General features: G+C 45.7%; 1 long non-coding RNA gene across 1 annotated transcript in view; it reads left to right on the top strand.

Moving 5' to 3' along the window:
* The window catches only part of LOC122674537, a 200,138-nt gene that overhangs the window by 137,974 nt on the left and 36,637 nt on the right, over window positions 1-25,527 (top strand). The window contains exon 5 of the long non-coding RNA XR_006334990.1: window positions 23,149-23,546. This is a non-coding gene — a long non-coding RNA (uncharacterized LOC122674537). The remainder of the gene's footprint in view (window positions 1-23,148; window positions 23,547-25,527) is intronic.

Below are 25,527 nucleotides of genomic sequence, written 5' to 3'. Positions count from 1 at the left end.
GGGAAACAATGGAAACAATGACAGACTTTTTACTTTTTTGGGCTCCAAAATCACTGGAGATGGTGACTGCAGCCATGAAATTAAAAGATGCTTGCTCCTTGGAAGAAAAGCTATGACCAACTTAAACAGCATATTAAAAAGCAGAGACATTACTTTGCCAACAAAGGTCCATCTGGTCAAGGCTATGGTTTTTCCAGTAGTCATGTACGGATGTGAGAGTTGGACTATAAAGAAAGCTGAGCACCAAAGAATTGATGCTTTTGAACTGTGGTGTTGGAGAAGACTCTTGAGAATCCTTTTGACTGCAAGAAGATCAAACCAGTCAAAACTAAAGGAAATCAGTCCTGAATGTTTATTGGAAGGAACTGATGCTGAAGCTGAAAGTCCAATACTTTGGCCACCTGATGCAAAGAACTGACTCATTGGAAAAGACCCTGATGCTGGGCAAGACTGAAGGTAGGAGGAGAAGGGGACGACAGAGGATAAGATGGTTGGATGGCATAACCAATTCAATGGACATGAATTTGAGTAAACTCCAGGAGCTGGTGATGGACAGGGAAGCCTGGCGTGCTGCAGTCCACGGGTTTGCAGAGTCAGACACGATTGAGTGACTGAACTGAACTGAACTACTGTTAATAATTGTGTCACAAACTGTAATAATTACATTCCTTTCTGTAACACGTTTTTTTCTGGAGTCATTTTTCTTTACAAAATTTTCTATGAATCATTATTTCTTTGATTATGAAAAAGTCATTAATAATTAATAAATCATTAGTTCTTTAATTACTTCCTCCCTTAGATTTTATTTGTCCCCTTTGATTGGAAACTGGATACAAGACTGTTTATATTTGTCCTCTCATTTCTCGTTTTCCTCTTCTAGCTTCCATTTTTGAAACTGGTTCTGGGACATTTTCTGAGCTTTAATTTCCTCTCTATCCAAATTTTTTTTTCTTTTTCTTGTGTTTTAAATTTTTGCTATCACTTTGAATCCCCAGGAGCTCTTTCTACTTCTTCGAATGTGACTTTCTTCCAAAAGCATCCTGTTCTTAAATGTGTTCTCTTCTCATCTGAGGATGGTTTTGGGGTTTTTTTGGCTGATCTCAACACTTGGGGTCTTGGTTCCTTTGCCAGGGATTGAACCTGCCCCCTGCATTGGAAGCACAGACTCTTAAGCATTAGACCACCAGGGAAGGCCCTATCTGAGGATGTTAATAGCTTGTTTTATTTAAAAAAACAAAACAAAACTGTTGCCTGCTCTTTCCATTGTCTGTCTATCTGTCTCTCTGTGTGAGTATGATTTTTCTGTTTAATTCCTATCATGTTGAAGATTTTAATAAAATGTTTAGTGACCCCAATTGTCCATGCTTACTTAATAGCGAGACACTAAAAACCCTTTGGAAGTGCTTGAGTGGGGCCTCAGCTTGATGACAGGGCAGTTTCACTGTAACATTTTTTTGTTGGAGAAGGAGTGACCCGCAGTTGTCAGCATTGTCAATTGTTGGTCTTTTCTTTGATTCAAAGACTCCTGCAGTCTCTTGACTAGAAAAGCACAGGCCTGGCTTGCAGGGTCCTGGTGTGTGTGGGGCACATGAGTGGGGGGCTTCCTGGTTCAGTCTGCAGACCTTCACCTCATCCCTCTGTTTCCATGGTGCTTACTTGCCTTGCCATTTGCCAGGTGGGGTGTCCCCAAGTCCAGAACCTCTGAGCTGCAATCCTTGCTGCTGGTGTTGGGGAGACACAGCCATCAGGGTCTACAGGGTTGGAAAGGGGCCAGGGAAGGGCCTGACCCCTGATATAAGCTTGCTTTCCTCCTCAGCCTTCGAGTTGCCTTGTCCACCAACTTCTGAGCCTTTCTGAGGTCTGGTGGTCTGACGTGGCTTCCTGTTGGGAGGGTGAGTCCTCTGTGGTCACTCACTTTTTAATTTTTGCCCCTCTGGTAGCGTTGTTCTCATTCATCCATTCACTTCCTATCTTCCAATGTTCGCTGATATCTGTCTGTTGCTGTCTTTACTCTCATTCTCTGTGTCTTCCTATCATTTCCTAATTTTACATCCATTTTAATGGCATTTTAGAAGAGAATATAGGCTAGTGATTTTGTTCACATGACCATATCCAAGTGGAAGTTATTTTACCTTCCTTTTCCTTTCCTGATCTTTAATCCCTCTTTTTAAAATGGTTTACAGTAGTGGAGAATGCATTTTGAATATGTTGATACTAAAAAGCTTGCATTTACTGAAGAATCTAAAAATAGAAAATTTGCATGTTTTGGAATTGTGAGTAAAGGAAAGTTGCCAATGGCTTTTGGTGTCTGAAATAAGTCCAAGGCTGTGAGTATTCTCAATTCCCAGAAGAGGCAATGTGGTGGTCCCTTGAGGCACGACACTGGATGTTGGTCAGGAGACTTGACTGCTTCTTCCAACTTCAGTTCTCCCACTAGTGTAGCTGTGCAAACTTGGGTGGACTAGTTCTCCTCTCTGGGACTCAGTTTCCCCTAGAAGAAGATTCCTTTTGTTCTTTATTGCTCCGCCTGTGTTTTTAAGTCCCTGAAATTGCGCACTCATGTAAAGAATGTCAATTGCTGGCAAGGAATCACACATGAAGGCAAACACCCAACAGAAGGTTCATGTTCTAATGCAGTCCTTACATTTTATTCCATTTTCTCTGTGTGTTCTCAAAGAATCTTCTTAGTTTAGGGGAAGATACTTTTTCCCACTGTCCCTGAGGGACTTTCCCCTCTCCCTGGAGTTTTGGTGCCAGCTGACTTCCAGACAAAAGAATCTTGGCTTTTTCTCAAGTATGAAGCAGCCCTAAAAATGGAATAAGTTCTTTTGCTGGGAAGAGTCTTGCTTCCCCCCCCCCCCCCCCCCCCTCCCCCCACCATTTAGGGATATATTGGTTCATTTGAGTGTTTAATTTCCACTTTTTCCTCTAGATCTTATGTTTCATGAGGGCAGGAACTTGGTGTGTCTTATTTCTTGCTCTGTCTGTTGTTCCTTGCCCAGGGCCTGACACATTATAGGTGATTCAATGAATAAAGTGGATAATAACAATTTAGAGATTCTAAAGGCATCCATTCCCCAGAGAAAAGGACTCTGGCATGGCAAGAAATTTAACTGTAGGTGTTCTCTTATCTTCAGATGAGGGAAAGTGGGGAAGGGCAACTTTTCATAGTGGATGAAGAAGAATAGTGGGGCTTTTAACTGAAACCAATAAAGAATGCTCTGGAGAGTTTGAAGAAAGTTGGGGTTAATTCATTCTGCTTGCCTTTGGCCCAGAATATGAGTCTTGAATGATTAATGATTAGGGAGTTGAATAAATAGAAAAGTTACTGTATCTTTAGTCTATTACATATATTGTTTTAGTTAATTATTTCAACAAGATATTAATGTAGTATTTTTATCCTGACTTTACAGATAAGAGAACAAAAATACAGAACATTTATATAAATTGCTCACTAATACAAGTGGTAATGCTAGAGGTAGATTTTAAACTCAGAGAGCCCAACTTCTTAGCATCTTAAAAAGATTAAAGATAAGAAAGAATTCTCATATTTATCCTCATTTTTACTATTTCCAACATTCTTTATTTGTTTGTGTAGATCCAAATTTCCATTTGGTGTCATATTCTTTCTACCTGAAGACATTCCTATCACATTTCTTTTAGTGTAGGACTGGTGATAATTCACTCTCTTGGGTTTCTTGTGTGTGTGTGTCTGAAAGCATATATTAAAAAAACTCTTTTGTTTTATCATGGTTTATTATAAGGACCAATGATAGGTCCTTATTGGTTATCTATTTTATTTATTTATTTATCCCAGCATATGGGATCTTAGTTCTCTGACCAGGAATTGAAACTGTGCTCCCTGTAATGGAAGCCTGAAATCTTAACCACTGGACCACCAGGGAAGTCCCTAAAAGAATATTTTCAAAAATTCTCTTTTGAAAGATATTTTCACTGAGTATAGACATCTGGACTGACATTTTTCCTTTTAGTGTTTAAAGGTGTCTCCCTATGGTCTTGTATTCTACATAAAACTTCTGATTAGAAGTCTGGGATAATCCTTATCTTTATTTCTTTATATGTCATATATCTTTTTGCTCTTGCTGACTTCAAATTTTTCTCTTTATCTTTGATTGAAAGCAGGTTAAATATGATGTCTGTGAGTGTGCATATGCATATATTTTAATCCTGTTTGTGATTCTTTGAGCTTCTTGGATCTGTGGTTTGTTTCTTTCATTAATTTTGGGAAATTCTTAACCACGAGTTCTTCCAACATTTCTTCTGTCCTGTTCTCTCTCTTTTACTTTCGGAACACCAATTACACAAGTGTTGGACCTTTTGCTGTTACCTCGCAGCTCCTACATGGTCTGTTTTGTTGTTCTGTTCTTTTGGTGTCTCTGTTTCAACCCCTTGGGAAGGAAATCGCTTATTCCTTTGAAGTTTCCTCAAGAGTTTCCTCTCTTCTCTTCAAGTTAACTTCTTGTCCACCAGAAAGTCTATTATCAAACTTTACCTCTTCATTTGGTGACAACTGAATTGTTTAGGTCTGCGTGATGCAATTACAGGCAGTTACATGGATAAAGACAGAAACTTTGATTTTTCAGACATTACCTCTGGCTCTAAGAAACATGAGCCTAACTGGAGAGAGAAGCCTTGTCCCATGGGGCAGCATGTGGGAGAGGCAGCATGAGATGGTTATCCTAATATGGGCCTGCTTGGTTTCAAGTCTTTTACTGGTCCTATGGTTTTAGCTAACTACCTGAGCCACATTTTCCTTATTTACAGTGGGAATACTGCCATCACCTCATACATCTACTAAGCCTTAAATGAGGAATAACATGTAAAGCGTTTAGGTTGGCCTTAGGCACGTGTTTGGTCTCTAATGGTTGTTGGATCTGAATATAATGGAATAAGTGATTGTACTGTTTGCTGGGGCTGCTGTAACAAGGTGCACAGACTGGGCAGTTTAAACAACAGATATGTACCCTCTCACAGTTCTGGAAGCTAGAAGTCCAAGGTCAAGGTGTCGGCAGTGTAGGCTCCTTTTAAAGGTGGTGAGGAAGACATACTCTGTGCTTTTCTCCCAGCCTTTTGTGCTTTTCTAGAAATCCTTGATGTTCAGTGGCGTGTAGACACATTACCCAAATTTCCATCTTCACTTTCAGATGGTGTTCTTCCTGTGTGCATGTCTGTGTGTAGCATTTCACAAGGACACTGATCATATCGGTATAGGGGTCCACTCTACTCCAAATATGTCCTCATCTTAACCAATCACATTTTCAACAACCATCTTTTCAAATAAGGTCATGGAAACTTCCCTGGTGACCCAGTGTTTGAGACACCAAGGGGGCTCAAACACCTGCAGAAGGCGCAGGTTCTATCCCTGGTGGGGGAACTAAGATCCCACATACCCCACAGTGAGGCCAAACAAACAAACAACAAAAGATACCCAAATAAGTTCACATTCTGAGTTGTGCAGTACTTCAGCATATGAATTTGGTGGTGGGGTAGCTGTGTACCACTTAATCTGAACAGTGGTAAGGAAGAAATATTCTAGAGAAGGTAGAGGAGGTGGAGATAGGTCACTAGTATCCAAATGATCCATGAAACCTTCTTCGATTCCCATGGAACTTGACCCAGGACTTGGCAGTTGACCGTGACTTGGTGGTGGTGACACAAGGGCCGTGTGACCCTGGGGGAAAATGTGATGAGCAAAGATGTCAGGGCAGAAATGTGGAGATGTGATTGGCTGGACTGGCGAGCAGGGGCCTGGGAGTAATCTGGAGGCCCTTGACTGCTGAACTAAGGAGTTTGCACTTCATAGTCTTGGCAGGAAGAAGCTATTGAAAGATTATGACGCATACCACAGAGACAAGTCAGCAATGCAAAGGAAACCTGAAGTATGTAAATACTAGCTCCAGTCACTGCAAATGACATGAGAGACCCACATTGCTAGTGAATTCACTACAAGTAACTTTGTAGCTGGGGAATGGATTGCATGAACTCCTCCTGTGTCCACTCTGTAGCTCTTTGCATATATTTGGCTCCTCAGCTGATTGGACTTAGGGGTACAGTCTGTTATCAGATGAGAGCTGGTCTGTGGGCTGAGTGGCAGGGTTTATACGGGGATCAGACCAGATGAATAGAATGCACAGTGTTCTCAAGGCTGAAGGGAGGATACACAGTGAAAAGCTGGCCGACTGCATTACTCAGAAACGCCGGTGAGGCAGGGGGAGTTCAGATGAAGGGACGGTTGGCTCACTGCACAGAGAGATGGCAGAAAATGCACAGAGCAGTGTTGGGGGGTTCAGGTGTCACAGGCTGCCATGGCTCACTTCCCAGGCTGTTCATCCTTGCTCCATTAGAATCTCAACACCTAGATCATCCAAGAACCAAAACCTCATGGAAAAGTGAAAAATTTACTCCATCCATCAGTCGTTTGATCTATAGGATGCCAGCTGATTTCAAGGGAAACTACTGTTTAATCTCAGTTGTCAGTTGCCATGGCAGCATACTAGCACAGTCCTAGTGTCTGATGCATTGCACCGTCACTCAGCACTCGGGCAGCATCTGGCACCACGCAATTCTTGTGGCCACCCCGCGGTCACCGCAGACCATGTAGGCTCGGTAATTAACTTGTCAACACTCTCCACTGGTGGCCAGAAATTCCCACCGGCCCTGGAGGGCTTGGCTCAGGGTGTGAGCCATGGTGTGGGCAGGTTTCCTCACCCTGACTCTTGGAAGCACGCCTGGCACTTCTGGTGGGCGAGTTTGTTGCTCATCTGTGTACTCTCAGTTATGCAGAGTTCTGTTCAGAAGGACTTTACTGTTGGGCTTTTAGAAGCCAGTATTATGTTCCTATTACAGAGAGAACCCAAACTCAAGGCAAATGTAAACTGACCAGACCCTTCTAATGTGTAAGCTCTTAGATGTTGACTCACAGTACCTTAAACTGCACTGGGTTCTCTGCACATGGGTTTCTTTCCCTAAGGTCCCCTGCTCACTTGAGAATTAGATACCAAACCTATTTCCTTTCTGGAGTGACCTTTGGCTCTGATTATCTCCCAGCATGAGATAATGCATGTAAAACAGTTATTGTTTGACACTTGATATATTGGAAGCTCTGAATAAAAGTTGGATAAAACCGTTCTTACAATCACTCCCACAACATGCCAATTGTAGCATCAAGAGAGGCTCCCCAAGTCTAGAAATCACCTCTTATTTAGGGTTTCTTATGAACAGGCTTATCCAAATGGTAACACTGATGGCAATTATTATTCTGTAACAGCCTATACGGTGCTGTCTGTCAATGGCTTCTCAGTACAACTGGAAAACCCCCATAGGATCTGGTTAAGCTACATGTGGAGGGTGATAAGAGGCCAGGTGTGGTAGGAGCAGTGGGCAGGCTCATGGCTTGGTGGGAGGTGAGGCTAGATAATTTAGGTGTGGTGGGGGTGAGTCAGCAGGAAGTCTGCTGGGTGGTGGGTGGGAGAGACCAGGCTGGCTCCTGCGAAGCAGCCACATGCCAGGAAGAGGAAGCACTGTTGCTGTGTTATCAGAATGGTCTGGGAGAGAAATAGCAGGAAAATGGAGGCAGGGAGAATGGCCAGGGTCCTGCGAAACCTGCCCTAGGGAACCAGGGCATGGGCTAGCAGACTGGTAGGCTTGGGAATGGGGGCCTGATGAATCTCTAGAATCTCTAGACATGATCCACCCCACCCCCCCCTTCTTGGTCACCAGTGGTCATCTGGGCCCTCTGCAGTGAGGGACAGAGGATCAGACCTTTCAAAATGTGAGTCAGAAAAGTCTGAGAGATGGAGTGTTTATCTGGGGGAATTTCTCCAGATTATGGGCTTGTATAGTAGATGAGAGAGTTGGATTAGATGATAACTCTGTGTGTGTCTGTTTAGTCACTCAGTTGTGTCCGACTCTTTGCAACCCCATGGACCACCCACCAGACTCCTCTGTCCATGGGATTTTCCAGGCAAGAATACTGGAGTGGGTTGCCATTTCCTCCTCCAGGGTATCTTCCTGACCCAGGGATCAAACCCTTATCTCCTGCATTGCAGGTGGACTCTTTACCACTGAGCCACCTGGGAAGCCCAAGATGATAACTAGGGCTTGAGCAATAATCTCTAGGTTTATACCACGAGCAATAATCTCTCTATTTATACCATGAGCAATAATCTCTTGGCTTATACCATGAGTAATAATCTCTCAATTTATACCATAGCCAGGCAGTCTGAAAGGCAAGCACTGCAGTGACCAAGATGACAGGCATCTGCTCTCACGTAGCTGCTTCTCTGGTTTGTGTCATCCCTGTTTCAGTGAGCTCACTGGTGTCAAGACACCTTGCTTCACACCTGGCATAGAGACTTAAAATGACACCTATTGTTTTCCCTGCTCCTCGTGGTTCTAGGTGTGTCATCAAATCCTCCTTCATCACTCTTGTCACTGCTCGTGCTTGCTGTTTGAACACACACCTCTTTCCCTGCTCTTTCTGGTTACTGTGAAGTTAATCCCCGATCAGCCACAGGCATGAGCTCACCAGGCGTGAAGCAGGATTGACATTGCCTAGCAACTGGAAAAATAGCTCCCGCGGGCCCCACAGTGGCTCCAGAGCCTCAGCCCCGGGCCATGTGGGAACGGAAGCGCTTCAGTTGAAATACAGATACAAACAAAGTGAACTGGTCCCCAAACATCACGCTTCATGTGCCTGACTCTTGGGGAAATGATCTTAACCACCCTCTCAAGCACTGACACGTCCCTAAAAGGGTCAGAGAGGAGGGATAAGCAATCAGGGTTGGAAAATCTATAAAGCCTGCACATGGAGACTCAAACACACACACACACAGATGAAGAAATGCACATGCATACGTAGCTAGTGCTGGCTTCCTGCTATGTGCGTCTGCGCTGACTCAGGGGAGCTGGTCACACGTCAGAGGCCAGCAAGCATCCTGCATGTCTGGATCAGTGAACAAGGACAAAAGTCACTCAGGTCAGAGATGTTACAAAGCCCTGTGTGGCGGATGCCCGCTCCCCTTTCTGGTCCTTCTCCATCACACACGCAGCACTGGGTAGGAAGGGTCAGCACCCAGAGGACAAAAGGCTGCTGTCAGCCGTCCCGCATGGGGGAGGCAGCGGGTGTTCAGGACGAATGTCCGTCTTCAGCCATGGTAGCCCTGGTTTGCCTGTGGAGGTGCTTCAGGGGCTCTGCTCCTGATTATGAGGACCTGAGAGAGTCTTTGGTGGGACAGCTGAGCTGAAAACTTTTCTGCCAGATGGTAGGTCAGAGGCAGGAGTGGAGCAGGGTGAGATGCAGCGACCCCCTGAGGATTGCTTCAGCCCCCTCTGAGGAAGGTCACATGATTAAAAGCCTAGAAAACAAGGCCCTGAGAGGTGAAGTCTCTGCCTGTAGGCAATAGCTCACCCTGCAAGGAGAGTGAGGTGGGCTGGGCTTCTGTACTGCAGTCAGTGTAGTGGGACCTGGGTCAGTTTGGTGGGGGCTGAGCCCTGGTCTGCCCCTCCCTGGCTGTGTGACCCAGGTCCTCCTGAGGACAGGGAGATGCATGATACCTTATAGGGTGGGTGCGGGAAATACTGAACCTGTGAGTGTGATTAATAGCCCAGACTCTGAAGCCCTCGTAAATTCTCCCACTTGGAAGACCTAGCATTTGTGTGAGTCTTCATACTTCTGGATTTGACAGTCAGCTCACCTTGGTGCCTTCATCTGATCGAATAGCATCAGCTCTCCCATCCCTTGACTGCATGATCACTTCCTGTCACTTGATAACTTCCTGTCTTTTGGCAGGTCCTTTTTATCACCATCCCCTACCCCTAGTCATACCTCCCGGCCTAGCACTCTCGGCATCAAATAACATCTACTGTTCTGACCCTGGGACCAATTCCTAGCTTGTTAGAAAATTATCACACCCCAAACTTACATATAACATTTATAAGATAACTTAATATGGTAAGGTTTTAGAAATTATTAATGCAATTCATATATACTTAGACTTCGTGCTTTTACTTCATAATCTGAGTCTTGGGACTGGGCTAGAGCCTGGGTTTCTGGTTCCGATCTTGTAACATTTTTTTGTGGAACTGAGGTAAGAATTAGGGAGACCCTGAGTGTATTGTGAACCAGAGCTAATCCAGGATGAATCTGAGATGAAAAGTGGTTTGTAAAATGACCATCCCCCCATTCTTCCAAGTCACTCTGAATTTCACTCCTATTTGGCGTCACCCTCACCACTTTATTGAAATGGCTTTTGCTGAAGTCAGTCATATGTGCTCCATCTAATGGTTATCATTAATTTTTTTTGGACTCATACATTTTCATACCAACTTGTATCTATTCAGAGTATGTGCTGTACGTGTGTGCTGCGCTAAGTCGCTTCAATCGTCTCTGACTCTGTGTGATCCCATGGACTGTAACCCGCCAGGCTCCTCTGTCCTTGGAATTTTCCAAGGAAGAATACTGGAGTGGGTTGCTATTTCCTTCTCTAGGAGATCTTCCTAGTCCAGGGATCGAACCCACCTCTCTTATGTCTCCTTCATTGGCAGGCAGGTTCTTTACCGCTAGCGCCACCTGGGAAGCTCATTTCAAGTATAGTGAAAGTGAAAGTCACTCAGTCATGTCCGACTGTTTGTGACCCCATGGACTATAAAGTTCATGGAATTCTCCAGGCCAGAATACTGGAGTGGGTAGCCTTTCCCTTCTTCAGGGGATCTTCCCCACCCGGGGATCTTCCTAACCCAGGAATCGAACCCAGGTCTCCCACATTGCAGATGGATTCTTTACCAGCTGAACCACAAAGGAAGCCCTTCAAGTATAAGGTATGTCTAATTATTCCAAGTCCCAGTCACTGATACTGTCACAAGCATTAGAAAGAGAATGCTGTGAGCTTAGGCATAGTTTTACATAGATTAGTTTACCTTCAGGAAGTTCAGAATCTCTAGAAATTATTAAAATTATAAAGAAGTTGATTTTTATCAATGTTTCCCCTCAATTTTGGTTAAATGTACCCATGTAAAATACTGACATTGTTTCTGATCCCGAAGCAGAATTGTCTAGTATTTGGACTTGCTTTAGTCCTTACTCAAGAATGATGTTTATGCAAAGTTCCCAGTGAGATATCCATTAGTATACGTCAGGAAATTAGCATTCTGAATTTTCACATTCCCAAGTACAGTTAACCAGTGCAAAAAGTAAGGAGAACAACTGCTACTATATTTTTCTGAGAAATTTCTCAAGTAATGGGATCACGTTCATGAAATAATCCTCAAAAATATAAATTCTTACACAAAATTTCTTTAAGTAAGCTTCTACCAAATTCTTCACTCAACAGCCATACTTTAAAAATCTTTAACTGTAAACTCTTAGTTTGCAGGGTTTTGGTTTTTCCTGAATCTTGAAAATTTCTAAATATTTAATCTGCTTCCTCTTAAAGAACTCATGTTCACAGAAGGATCATCATCATTGTTTTCATCTGATTAAAAAATGACCGCTTTAGCTATTTGGCTCTGAGACATGAGTTACCCAGATGATGAACTTGACCACCCTTTGTGGGAAAAATGTCTTCTTCCACATCCGCTCCTCCCACCTCTGAGTAACATTGCAGGAGGGCAGCCGAGTTGTGGACTTAAAGCCATCTGTAGTAGACCTATTTCTAGATGATGCTGAGCTTCTGCTTTGAGTGGAAGTATCTAGATCAGTGCTGGGTTTACCAGTTTACTGTAAAGGATAAAACTCAGAAACAGCTGATAGAAAGGAAGGGAGGCACAGGGCAGGGTGGGGAGGAGCTTCCACCACCAGCATGGCCACTGTGACCAGCCCTGAGGCTCCATATTGCTCATTTCCCCTTCCTTGTCCCCTTGGGGCCTTCGCACCACTGACTACTCCCTCCTGGGGGACACTATATTTCCTTCTGTGACTCCACAGGCTCTGGTTGGCTTTATGCTTCTCTGGCCACTTATTCCCTCAGGCTCCTCTGATGGAGCTTCTCCTTCTGCCCAATCTTTAGGTTTAAAATTTCTCAGGGCTTCCCGGGTGGCACGAGTGGTAAAGAACCTGCCTCCAATGCAGGAGACATAAGAGACTCAGGTTAAATCCCTGCATCAGGAAGATCCCTTGAAAGAGCATGGCAACCCACTCCAGTATTCTTGCCTGGAGAATCCCAAGGACAGAGGAGACTGGTGGGCTACAGACCATGTGGTCACAAAGAGTCGGACATAACTGAAGTGATAGCACACACGCAGGTCTTGAAGATGAAAAGACAACATGCAGAATGGGAGAAAATATTTGCAAATGAAGCAACTGACAAGAAATTAATGTCCAAAATATACAAACAGCTTACGCAGCTCAATATCAGAAAAACAACCCCATCAAAAAATAGGCAGAAGACCTAAATAGGTGTTTCTCTAAAGAAGACATACAGATGGCCAACAAACACAAAAAAAGATTCTCAACATCCATCATTTATTATTGGATAATTGCAAACCAAAGCCACAGTGAGGTTTCACTTCACACTGGTCAGAATGGCCATCATCAAAAAATTGACAACAAATGCTGGGGAGAGTGTGGAGGAAAGGGAACCCTTCACCCACACTGTTGCTACAGTGTGGAGGGTCTTTAAAAAACTAAAAATAAAACTACCATATGATCCATCAATCCCAGTCCTGGGGATATACCTGGAGAAAACCATAGTTCAAAAAGATACATGGACGCCAATGTAATTCACTGCAGCACTATTTGCCATAGCCAGGACATGGATGCATCCCAAATGCCCATCAGCAGAGGAATGGATAAAGAAGACATGGTACATATAACAATGGAATGAAATTGTGCCATTTGAGGAGATATGGATGGACCTAGAGACTGCCAAACAGAGTGAAGTAAGTCAGAAAGAGAAAAACAAATATCGTATATTAATGCATACATGTGGAAACTAGATTCTAGTTCACCTTTTCTTCTCACTTTACTTCCCTCTGGGAGCTTTTACCCATGTCCATGGATTCAAATATCATCCACAGGAAGACAGCTCCTGAACTTGTGTCTGGTCACAGAGACAGCTCTGGTCTCTTCTACCCAATTCCATCCACATCTGTCCTCTGTCTCTCCTGTGTCCACACTCATTGTCCTCATGTGGACAACTAGACAGCTCTGAGAGGCCACTCTGCCTCAACTCATGTCTTCTGCACTCAGCCATAAAGTGATTATTTATAAATGCAAAGCAGACTCTGTTATTGCCCATGGAATACTCTTCAGTGACTCATCATTATTCCTAGAATATTCCAATATTCTTTTTAAGTTTTTAAACATTTGACCAGACTGCATGACTTACAGGATCTTGCAGGATCCCAACCAGAAATCAAACCCACACCCTTGGCAGTGAAAACATGGAGTCCTAACCATTAGACCACCAGGGAATTCCCAAATACTCCAATAATCTTAACATGGCTGCTTAGGTCTTGAATGATCTGACTCCTGGTGATGGCTTTAGCACTCTGTGTTTCTTTGGGCTCTTGAATTTACCCAAAATAATGGTTTCTAATCATGTCAGAGCCTTCTCCGTCACCAGGTGTGCCCCTTTTCAATGCTTGTGTGGTGATACACACTTGTTCTTTGTGGCTCTTATCATAGCTGGCACAAAATATTTGGTATTTGTTTGTTGTCTGTTTCTCCCACCAAAATGTCCCTTAAAGTCTGGCATGTGTCTCTTTTGTTCAACTATTTGTCTCTAATGCTGAGAATTGGACCATAAAGAAGGCTGAGTGTTGGAGAATTGATGCTTTTGAATTGTGGTGCTGGAGAAGACTCTTGAGACTCCCTTGGACAGCAAGGAGAGCAAACTAGTCAGTCCTAAAGGAAATAAACTCTGAGTATTCATTGGAATGACTGATACTGAAGCTTTTGGCCCCCTGATGTGAAGAGCTGACTCATTGGAAAAGACCCTGATGCTGGAAAAGATTGAGGGCAGGAGGAGAAGGGGATGACAGAGGATGAGATGGTTGGGTGGTATCACTGACTCAAGGGACGTGAATCTGAGCAAACTCTGGGAGATAGAGAAGGACAGGGAAGCCTGGCATGCTGCAGTCCATGGGATCACAAGAGCTGGACATGACTGAGCAACTGAACAACAAAAATCCATGCTGACTGCTGGCACATAGAACTGTTTAAATATTATTACTGCTGTGCTTGTTGTTATCAGTGGGCCCAGTTCTCAAATAACAAACAACTTGACCTTGGTCAGGTTGTTTCCTCCAGTGGTAAGATCATCATCTTTTCTTGGATAAGATGACCTCTGTAGTTTCTCCAGCTTTAAGATTCAATGATTCAGGGAACTTTGAGGACTTGTGCCTTCTGGAACTCTTTGAAACACTTCCATGGGAGGGGTAAGGATCATTTCTCTTTGCAGCCAGGCTCTGTTGGTTTGTCCTGGAAGATAAGCAAGAATGACACACAAGGGAGGAGAAAGCCCAGGCCAGTCTGGCTTGGTCCAGCCTGGAACCTGGTACTTGTGGGTGGGACTAGACAGAGATGTTTCATGGCAGCCGCATCACGTACCTCTTCCTGGAAATGATGGTAGGAGAGGAACCAGAGAAAAAGGATGACCTGAATTTATTTTCTTGGAAAGAAGATTTTGTTAGCAAGACTTCTGCTTTTCCTCATACGTGAACAGAGAGGCTAACTGAGCAGAAAGATTTGGGTTTGAACCACTCCCTCACTGATGACCACGCCCAGGAACATCTCCCCTAAGAGCATGGTCCTTGATTCCAACTCACACTTGCCTTCTCCAGAGGTCCCGGCTGTCTTTCTGCTCCTTTTGGTGATTTGCCACTAATCTGATACATGTGTAATTTGAGTCCATTTGGATGAAATTTGTGGGAAGGAAAGAAGAGAATGCAGAGAAGGACAGACTTTAAGTGGGAATAGATGGAGTGTGAAGAATGGAGGCATCCCCATGTAATAGATAGGATTGTACCCAGCCAAGTGACACAAAACCCAAAGTAACAGTGGTTTGAACAAGACAAGGGTTTATTTGTCCCACATATTAATGTTAGGAGGCAGATGGGAGAGTATTGTGGCTTTGCAGTTGTCAGGACCAGACTCCTCACGCACTTCTGCACCTCTGCTACCTTCAGCATGCCTTTTCCATCTTGCGGTCTAGGCTGCATGTGTATCTGCATTTTAGGCAGCTGGGAGAGAAAAGAGCAAAGAGGGAGGGGAAGGGCACATGCCTTCTCTTTAAGGACATTTCCCAGTCATTGATCACATTGCTTCAGCTTATGTCCTGCTGGCCGAAACTCAGTCACATGGCCTCGTGTAGCTGCAGAAAGGCTGAGGGATGTGGCTTTATTCTGAATGGCCTCATGCCTACTTTCTTCCTATTACTGAGGAAGGTGAGAAAAGGTATCAGAGGACACACCCTGAAAACAAGAATGGACCCCATAGATGCCATAAGAACAGCCTCTGTCAGCCTCGGGTGTTGGCTCTGGAGCTGGGCAGCCAGACCTGATTGCAATCTTAATTCTACAGCTTCAAGCTGTGCAGCCCCAGGCACATTTCTGAATCTCTCTGAACATCAGCCTTCTCTTCTGTGAGTCCCACTAATAATAACTGCTTCAGAGAACAGTCACCGGAATTCATCATGCTGATATTCGTAAATCACCTGGGGTCCTCCCTGGCAGACCGCTGGAGCTGACAGTCAGTGTTAACGATGGCGATGTTTGGATGGGGAGATGCCCCAAGGATGTCCTTCTCCTGCACAACTGGAAATGAGCATTCTAGCTGGCCAACGTTCTTCTTGTGTTCATCACCCACACCCTTCAGCAGGGTTGTTATTTTCTTTTGAGATAGATTCATCTCTTGTTTGGGTTTGAAGTTCCTTGGAACTTCTGGACAGAATGAAACCCTGATATTGAAAAAGTCACAGCTTGCAAGAAGGAAATGCCCATGAATTCCCTCTTCAAGAGTGCTCCAGTCCCTCAAACATGCATTTAATTTAGGTTTAATAAAGCAGCTGTTTAATAACTGCTGATTAAAAGCATATTCGTGGCTTGCGGTGTGGTCCTGGAATAGCAGGAGCCGTTTCTGTCTTCATTTCCATCTTCTCCTCTACCTACTACCTAACAGTCAGTGTTTGTTTTTCTGTCTTCATTTCCATCCTCTCCTCCACCTACTACCTAATGGTCAATGTTTGTTCTTCTCTAAAAGGATTTTACTAATCACTGTTTATTGCAAGAAGAGAACATGCCAAAGGCCACTCCTTCCATTTCTGTCCCAGTGATGAATACACATGCCTCCCCCGCTCAATACAAGGCATGTGGTGAACTCAGATACCTGCCGGGTGGCTTTCTCCTACAGGCTGGAAATCCGGCCCAGGTGCTGTATCTGCTGTTGGACTGAGGCGGGTCTGGGCTCTGTATGTTTCCTTTGCACAGGACCAGCAGCGTCAGGGATGATCTCTTATCCAGTTGAAGGATAATTGAATGATATTTGACATTCATGCAGAGTTCTGCAATTCATAGAACATTTTCATGTCAACATAAATAACAAGGATGGTACCAACCATTTGTCGGATATATACACTAAGTATTTCATATCCATTATCTCTACATTTTACCATCCAGCATAATGGGCATTATTTTATACTGGGTTTTACAGATTAGTAAACTGAGGTTCAGAGAGGAGAGATGACTTATCCAAGGATGCAAGTCCTAAGGAGACAATTCTGAAAAGAGGCAAACTTGGGGCTTGTATGGTTTTCCAGATTCCATGATAATTTCTTACCTCTTAAGAGAGCAAGTAGAAGAAAGAAGAGGACGGACTGGGGCCATACAAGTGCTACCTGAAAGGAAGTATTTTTAGAATCACAGTCAAAGGGGCCCTGCAGGAAGATTCTATATGTTCTAAACATCCCAGGAGCCACTCATCCTTTTGCTGTCTCCCAGGTTCCTTTCTGGCTGGGGTGGGGATGGCAGCTGTCTCTGAGTGTTACTGGTGAGGAAGGCTGGAGAGAGATGCTGTTTTTGGACAGGACAGTCCAAGCTCAGCATCATTGGCAGGTGGTCACAGCAGGAGGAGCTGGTGGGGACACCTGATAATTATTAATAATAATGGCATTTTTTCCTGTTTCATTTTTAATGTTACTGCTTCCTTAACTTCTTTCATTCTCCAATCATATCTCTTCCAGTAAGGCTCATGCTTCTTAAACATCAACACACGTGCTTTTTCCTGTAATTCTTATAAAACCATTTCAAAATGCCTTATCATTAATACTCATAACATAAAAACTACCAGTAGCATTTACATTTCTGTTGTCACTTAGATGTGCTTTGCAGTTGGGTTATTTTGTATTTTTTAGGTTCAATTTTATAGCTTGTTTCTTTTCCTATTTGCTTTAATTATATATATATATATATATTTACATCTGAAGCATTTTTTATTTAAAAATTTTTATTTTATATTGGAGTATAGCTGATTTACGGTGTTGTCTTAGTTTCAGGTATACAGCAAAGTGGTTCAGTTATGCACATATATATCCAACGTTTACTTACTAGAAGTACCAAATATTGAAAAATCTGTGCTCAGAAGAGTTCACTCTCATCCGTAACTTCTGTAGTCTATTTTCTTCAAGCAACCATTTTCACTCCTGTCTGGGCTCTTCTTCCAAGGGCTTTGTGCAAATATGTTTGGGGGGTGGGTTGCAAGAGTCAGACACGACTTAGTAACTAAACCACCACCATGTATGTAAGTGTGTTTTTCACAGATACTTATATATTAAAAAGAAGATACTCCTATTTTTTCTTTCCTTATTAAGATGACACAGAAGGTTTGTTAAGTTAGACTTAATGTGAATCTAGGGCTTACCCAGTCCCAATTTAGATACAGTACAAAGACAAAGGCTATGACTTCCCTGGTCCAGGGGATAAGAATCCACCTGCCAGGGCAGGGGACACAGGTTCGATCCCTGGTCTGGGAAGATTCCACATGCCTTGGAGCACTAAGCGCATGAGCCACAATTACTGAAGCCTCCACACCCTAGAGTCTGTGCTCTGTAGAAGAGAAGCCACTGCAATGAAAAGCCCGCACACTGCAAGGAAGAGTAGACCTCCCCCCCACACACACACACCACAACCTGAGGAAATGCATGCATAGCAACAAAGATCCAGTGCAGCCAAAAATTAATTAGTTGATTAATAATAAAGAAAAAAGTCAAAAATGAGAGACAGATTCCTGCCAAGTAGTCTTCCTTGGAAGAGGCACAGGCCACCTGTAGCTCTCCAGTGTCTTTTTTCTTCTGCAGGAGGACGTGTTCTGCTTCACAATTAATGGGCAAGGATTCAGTAATGAACATGGAATGCTTTGGCAGAGAATTGTGGGTTTCCACAGGAAGGGTAGCTGATTTCCAGCATCGAGGGTAGAGGGGTGTTTCTGAAAGTGAGGCCATGTGATCACTGTTCGAGCACTAATGCTCACCACTGGGTTAAGAGCATCACAAGCACTGACTCATTAAATTCTCACAACATCTTGTGGAGTAGATGTTAACAGCTGTTTTACAGATGAGGAAAACGAGGCTGGGAGGCTAATGCCCAAGGATGCATAACTGATTAGGGATGGACCCAGGATTTGTCTCTAGTTAGTCAGATTCCACTGAGCATGTAGCTACTATATCAAATGCAAATAAAGGACTTATCAGCATGAAATACTTAGTAAAAAGCTGGAACAGGGCACATATTCAGTTACTGGTACATGCTGTCTGGGTAGGAGATTTTGATCTCCCTGGGGACAGAAATTGATCCTTGCATAAATATGTATTTGTTCATCTCCAAGTGTACAGTGTGGGATTGGACTATGAGTGCTGAATGCTCACTGACCGATAGTGACTTCAGAAGTAGGACTATGGGGGGAGAAGGAGCAATGTCACTTGGGTTCAGTGCTAGCTCAAGGCATGCACTGTGGACATGTTTGGTGACAGTCACTTGCCTTTCCCGGAGGAGCCTGATCAGCCGGGCTAGTCTCAGGCTCTCCTGGGGGTGGAAGAGCCTGGGAAAATCCTCAAGGGGTAACAAGAAAGTCATTTCCAGCTGTAAAAGTTTTAGGATTTGGTTTCCAAAGGGAAGGGAGTGAGTATGGGTTGACTGAGTTTTCAGACCTCAGTGCAACAAAAGGACTTTCCTAATTCTTGCAACCGGCCATTAACTAGCGAGTCAAGGAAGCAGCTGAAAAGCAGGGGAGAGGCCAGTGTTTAACATCCTATTTTGGGGGAAATGTCCTGAAATCATTCTGGCATAATCTTCTTCTCAGATTTTGTAGGGAAAACTACGGGGACTCAAAGGAACACACATTGCATGTTCAGACCAGCATCTTCTAGCCTGAGTGGGAGCCTCCTCATAGTCACAACCATGATCCTCTCCCTGCGATGAGTCCCTCATCCCGGGAGGCATGGGTTCAGGTTGACCCCCCAGCCATCGGTCCATCAGCTCATACTGAGTTTGGTCCCCTCTTCAGCTAAGCCATGATGAGTTCCCCATGAGGGCAAACTCCATTTTTGTCCAGATATAGATAGTGGGTCAAGCCAAGAAACTTGGGTAACCTTGAAGCCAAGCTCTGGGATCCCCTTGAGGTTTACCTGGAAAGACTGATGGGGCTTTGTGCACAGGCCTCCCTGTCTCCAGATGCTGACAGCTAGAGGGAGTTAAAAGGATTTCTGAACGGTTTATTTTGGGGTGGATTTGAAAGCCCCCCTCTCTTGCTCTGTTTTTCTTTTTAGACAGCTTTGCACAAGGGGCAAGTCTCCTGCCAAAAGGCCTCGTAATGCCCCTCTTTGGGGACTGAATTTATCCGCTCAGCTGTCCCTTGTAAATTTATTCCTGTGTGAGATTTTTCCCAAACCATTCATTCCTCCGCTTAGCTCAGGCAGCTGGAATGCAGGGGGAAAAAAATACATTTTTCTTTTTCTTTTTTTCAAGAATGTGCCTTTTGTGTGCTGGGAGGGGCTGGGCTGAAGACAAAACAAAACAAACGTGTGCCCCAATGCCCATACACCTACAGGCATGAACAGCCCTGAAGAGGTTGGGGGTGGGGGTGCCCTGGGTTGGTGAAGGTGGCACCCAGCTCAGAGGCATCTGCAACGTGGGCCTCGAGTCCCCAGCCTGGGCCGGCCGGGCAGAGAAACACCTCACTGGGTGTTTCCATGGCAACATCACAGTTTAACTGGAATGGAAAGCCTCATGTGTTAGAGCCAAGAGCGGCTCTCTGCACGTGTTCACCAGGCAGGCCCGCGGGGAGGAGGAGGGTGTTGGGAACTTTTACTTTATTTTTCCTTGAGTGATTATGGTCTCGGAGGCAGGTGAGGGCTGTGCAAGGGCTGGAGGTGACATACGTTCTTGAAGAATTTGGGTTGCTTGGGGACAGTGAGAATTTTCCTGCAAGGTTCGATCTCTGGGGAGGCCTCGCGTCTGGAGCACATAGAGAAAGGCATGCAGGCAGCGTGCACTGGGAGTGAGCCTGCGGGCCTGCAGGCCTCTGCACCTCTGGGATGTTTCTCCTCCTGTGTACACCAGCCCCTGGGAATGGCTGCAAATTTAGCAGCACTGACAGAAGAGTCAGGAGTTTGCCCCATTTTTCTGAAAAGGACCGCAATGCTTTGAAGCAAAGGGTCCATGATGAGCATGAAGCACAGGAGGTTAGAGGTCCAGGCTGCGTGCCATTTCAGCTGCAGGCAGAGGGACACCAGCACCGCGGTTCAGGGTTCCTGTTCGTGTTCACAGCATTCTGCAAGGGCTTCTGTTGAGAACTGCTGCAAGGGAGCCTAGAGGTCCCTACCTGGCCCAGTATCTCAGATTTCCCTTAAGGGTTGGCAGACACGTTTTAGAATCAAGGAACCCCTGTCTTTTTCTGTATGTGCGTTTTAGATGCAGGCACCATTTATATGCTTATAGTACCAGGGTGAGAACTGGGGTCTGGCAGTGTTGTACAGATTTTTCTCACATTCTCAAGTGCCTGCCACCAGTCTGGGAGGCTGAGCTAATTTGCACGGTTGTGGTTTTAGAGAAGAATCCCTTCTGTTGTGCACTGGGAGACCCCTTCCCCTTTGTCTGCAGCTGGGTTGAGGGGCTCAAATGACTGTGTGCCATGTCCAGGAAGAGACAAAATAGAAATGGAAGCAGGAACCTCTGTCTTTGGGGAAATGGTGGTCTGATGGGAAGTATGGTATTATGGGCTTTCCTGGTGGCCCAGACAGTAAAAAATCCATCTGCAGTGCAGAAGACCTGGGTTCAATACCCAGGTGGGGAAGGTCCCCTGGAGAAAGGAATGGCAACCCACTCCAGTATTCTTACCTGGAGAATCCCAGGGATAGAGCCTGGCAGGCTATGGTCCATGGGATCGAAAAGAGTCAGACATGACTGAGCAACTAACAATTTTTCTCTTTTGTGAAAGAACTGAAGGGCCCACACCAGACTGGAGGACATACCAGAGAGGGGCAAGGACAGGCCTCTCCTGCTTTGAGGGGCATGAGCAGGAGCTGTTCCTCCTAAGGGACCCATTCAGTCAATGTGCATGCACTGAACTTCTGCCTTTCTAACCAGTTCCAAGTTGACGCCAATGCTGCTGGCCCACTGGCTGCCCTTTGGGTAGAAAAGGCCAGAATACTCATCGCAAGTGGCCAGACAGGGATTTTTGCACCATGGAGAATGGAAGAAAATTCTCGATACATCTTCCCTGGCTTTGTCTGCTGCCAGGGTGGTAGCTTTTCTTTTGCAAGCCTACCTTTCCTGGAGAAGGAAATGGCAACCCACTCCAGCATTCTTGCCTAGAGAATCCCATGGACAGAGGAGCCTGGTGGGCTACAGCCCATGGGGTTGCAAGGGTCGGACACGACTGAGCGACTAAACTGCCACCACCACCACCTTTCCTGATGGAGTCCTACTACAAACAATACAAAACCTTCACCATGCAAACACGAAGTGTCCATTTCTGTGTGCCTAGCCTTGAATTGAATGAGTTTATGGGCTGCCCGGGCGGCTCAGACAGTAAAAGAATCTGCCTGCAATGCCAGAGACCTGGGATTGATCCTTGGGTAGGGAAAAATCCCCTGGAGAAGGGCATGGCAAACCACTCCAGTGTTCTTGCCTGGAGAATCCCATGGACAGAGGAGCCTGGTGGGCTACAGTTCATGGGGTTGCAGAGATTTGGACACAACTGAGCGACTTAGCACACACACATACAATGGCAAGTGTAGCTGTTTCTGGAATTGCAATATCACTTAGTAGCTATGGGTTCAGCACCTGACGTCAGACAGACCTGGATGTGAATGCTGGCTGCCCTTTGTCTGTAGCCATGCATACTTGGAGAAGCCACCTATTCTCTATAAACCTCACCTCAACGGTGAGGACAAAGTGTAATAATGTGTGTAAAGCACCCAATTTATACTAGCTCTTACCATGATGGTTACTCAGTAATTGATGCATATCAGAAGTTATGGAGCTGGAGGCCCACGGGCTGATTCCACCCTCTCCCCATATCCAGGTGGGTTTTGTTTGGCCTGTGCAGTATTTTAAATAACATGAATTTAGTTGCCAACATCTTAAAACTGGGAAATTTCACATAAAAATCGGAATTTGGGGCTTATGTTGAAAATTCATTAGCTCTGACAAACCTGGCACCAGATTCTTGCATGGGAACAGTCACCTGGTGGCAGGGCTGAGCGGGGCTGGCCACCTTCCACGGGGTCCGTGCTCCAAGATCACTGTTGGCTTGTCCTCTCGTTTGTACCGTCTCCTCCCTGTGAACGAATGCCCTCAGGTCCCCCCAACTGTAAGATCCCTTCTGACTTCAGAATTCTAGTTATTTTGGCTCACTGATGTGTAGTTAGGGCTTCTGGAGCTCAAAAAGTTAAGGGGTACCTTGCCAATGACACACCTACTGTGGAAGTGAAACAACTCTGGGGCCTCTTTGCCATCAAGTGGAGCGGCCGCCTTTTCCGTGCTCAGGAAAACCTCGGGGTCAGAACTTTCTGGCTGTAGAAAGCCTCCCCTGTCCTTTGCTGACCACTAGACATCTCAGTAGCGTGGCTTCCTTCTTTCCCCCCAAGCATCTAAAGTGCTCTGACCTTGACCTTGACCTTGTGGTTTTCGTAGGTGCTGCTCTCGCCCTGGTGCCGCCATCTGGGAGACATATGAGCTGGACATCAGGCTCTCGCTGGACTCTTGGTTTTCTCATGTCCCCAGAGCTGCCTGGACCTAGCACCCATGAACTTTGCTCCTGGAGTTAAGGACAGTGCTGGATTCTGCTCCTGGCAGAGAAGTGGGAAGGACCATGTGGGAAAGAGGCTTCTGGTTTGCTCTTTCTCTCAATCTTCAGCCTTTAATGTTTATAGGCTGGAGGTGAATGTTTATGCAGCGGAGAGGAGGTGAAGACACAGAATGAAGACAAAAGCCCCTAGCCTTTGATGCTTTTCTTCACGGGCTCTTTGGTGGACTCACAAGTTCATGGAAGTTCCATGAGCCCTGAGGCCTCGGCAGGTCCCACAGAGCACGTAAGCCCTGGGGAGGCACTGGTTAGGGTGTGGGGACTTCCTGGGCGCTGAGGTTTGAGAAGGACCGCTGAGCTGTTTCTGGGGGTGGATGTGTTCTCTGATCCTTTGTGAATAATCCTGACTGAGTTCTGGCCTCCTCCTCCCCATAGCTCTCCCCGCCGCCCGCCCCCAACCCCGGGTACTGATGTTAGAAGGACCGCGGCCATTGGCTCCGTGAGCAGTGAGAAACAGGAGCAGCTGCCCTTGGGAGAGATGCCTCTCAGGAGTCTCTCTATTTACCAAATTCTCCAACTCTGGGGACAAATGCTCCATGAATTTTAAGATTGTTTTTTGGATGTGGACCATTTAAAGTCTTTATTGAATTTGTTACAATACTGCTTCTGGTGTTTATGTTCTAGTTTATGGCCAAAAGGCATGTTGGTTAGCTCCCTGACCAGGAATTGAACCCAAAGCCCCTGCACTTGAAGGCGAAGTGTTAACCACTGGACTACCGGGGACGTTCCTGCTCCATGAATTTTAGTTGCATAGGTGCATGTCTGGCGGTGGATAAGGGTAAAAGAGCTTCGCCATTGCTGCCATCAGCTGTAGAAAGCAGGCACAGAGCATTTTCAGAAGAGCCGAGGAAAGTACCCTTTGAGGCAGAATCAAGCTCACTATTCAAGCCCAGTCAACCAGCTTATCAGGACAGCAAGAGGGCCAAAAACATCGCATTCATTTTCTAGAACTTGGAGAGACTTCAGAGAATCCACTCATGTTCAGTGATATAAAGACAGCTCCCTGGAGAATAGGCTATGGTGTACCCCCAGAACGTCTGGGCACGAGTGGGCTTCTCTTCTCCAAGTGCCCATCTGGCTGGCCTCATGCAGAAGGCCCCCCAGGTGACTGACGGGATTGGAACCTGGTGGCCTGAGGCTGACCCAGAAGAGGTTGCTCGGCCTCCCAGCATCTCTCAGGGCCGCAGCCTGCCCAAGCCACTTCCCCGCAGAGGCCAGGCTCCTTCCCGCAGGTCACCAGGGGCTGCACACTTCTCCATCAGAGATGTGCACTAGCATCCCCTGGATGCTCTGCAAATGCAGATCCGTGGAGTCAGAGCCTGGAGGGCAGCCAGGACAGCACTTTCAACAAGCACCCCGGGGACTCGGAGCTTCAGAAACACCAGACTCACACGTGGACTTTAAAAGCTCATGTGGAGAATGTTTCTCATTCCTCCACCTCAAACATTCCTTCATAACATCTCTGCTTAGAGTGGAGAAGTTCCAGGAACCTAGCGCCAAGCCCTGGAGGCGACAGGATGAGGGCTTCCAAGGATCCTGAGCAGCCTCAGGTTGGGGGACCTGGGGCCTCGTCACCTGGACGCCTGCTGCCGGGGGCTCCTCTTGCCAGCTCTGGATGTCCTTCTCATTACGCACCAAGTGCTTTCTTTAAAGGCTTGACCCGAACACCCCCTGGTTCCAGGTGGAAAGCATTTACACGTAAAACCACCAAATGTTGGCTCTGAAAGGAATTTAAAGATCTCTTCCAGAGCCCCCATTTTTATAACTGAGAAATTACAGGGCAGAAACAGAAAAGGCTGCAATGAGAAATCCCCCGAATCCCCGACAAAGGAGTTTCGTGGAGAGAGGGACTTGAGAGGTGAGCAGTCAATAGGACAAAATCACCTTCCCCAGACCCAGCCGATCCCTGGGAGAGAGGACCTTTGGTTCCCTGAGAAGCCTTTTAAGGGGGGGGGGTGCCATGTTGCCCTGTTGGCTCAAACGGTAAAGAACCTGCCTACAATGTAGGTAACCAGGGTTCGATCCCTGGGTCAGGAAGATCCCCTGAAGAAGGGAGTGGCAGCTCAGTCCAGTATTCTTGCCTGGAGAATCCCATGGACAGAGGAGCCTGGCAGGTTACAGTCCATGGAGCTGCAAAGAGTCAGACATGACTGAGCAACTAACACTTTCACTTGCCAGGCAGGGACTCAGAAACCTCATCCTTCTCA

Source organism: Cervus elaphus, chromosome 2 (genome assembly GCF_910594005.1).
Source record: "Cervus elaphus chromosome 2, mCerEla1.1, whole genome shotgun sequence".
In the NCBI taxonomy this organism is placed as follows: Eukaryota; Metazoa; Chordata; class Mammalia; order Artiodactyla; family Cervidae; genus Cervus; species Cervus elaphus.
Note: the sequence above shows the minus strand (reverse complement) of the source record. Positions and strands in the feature narration are given on the sequence as shown.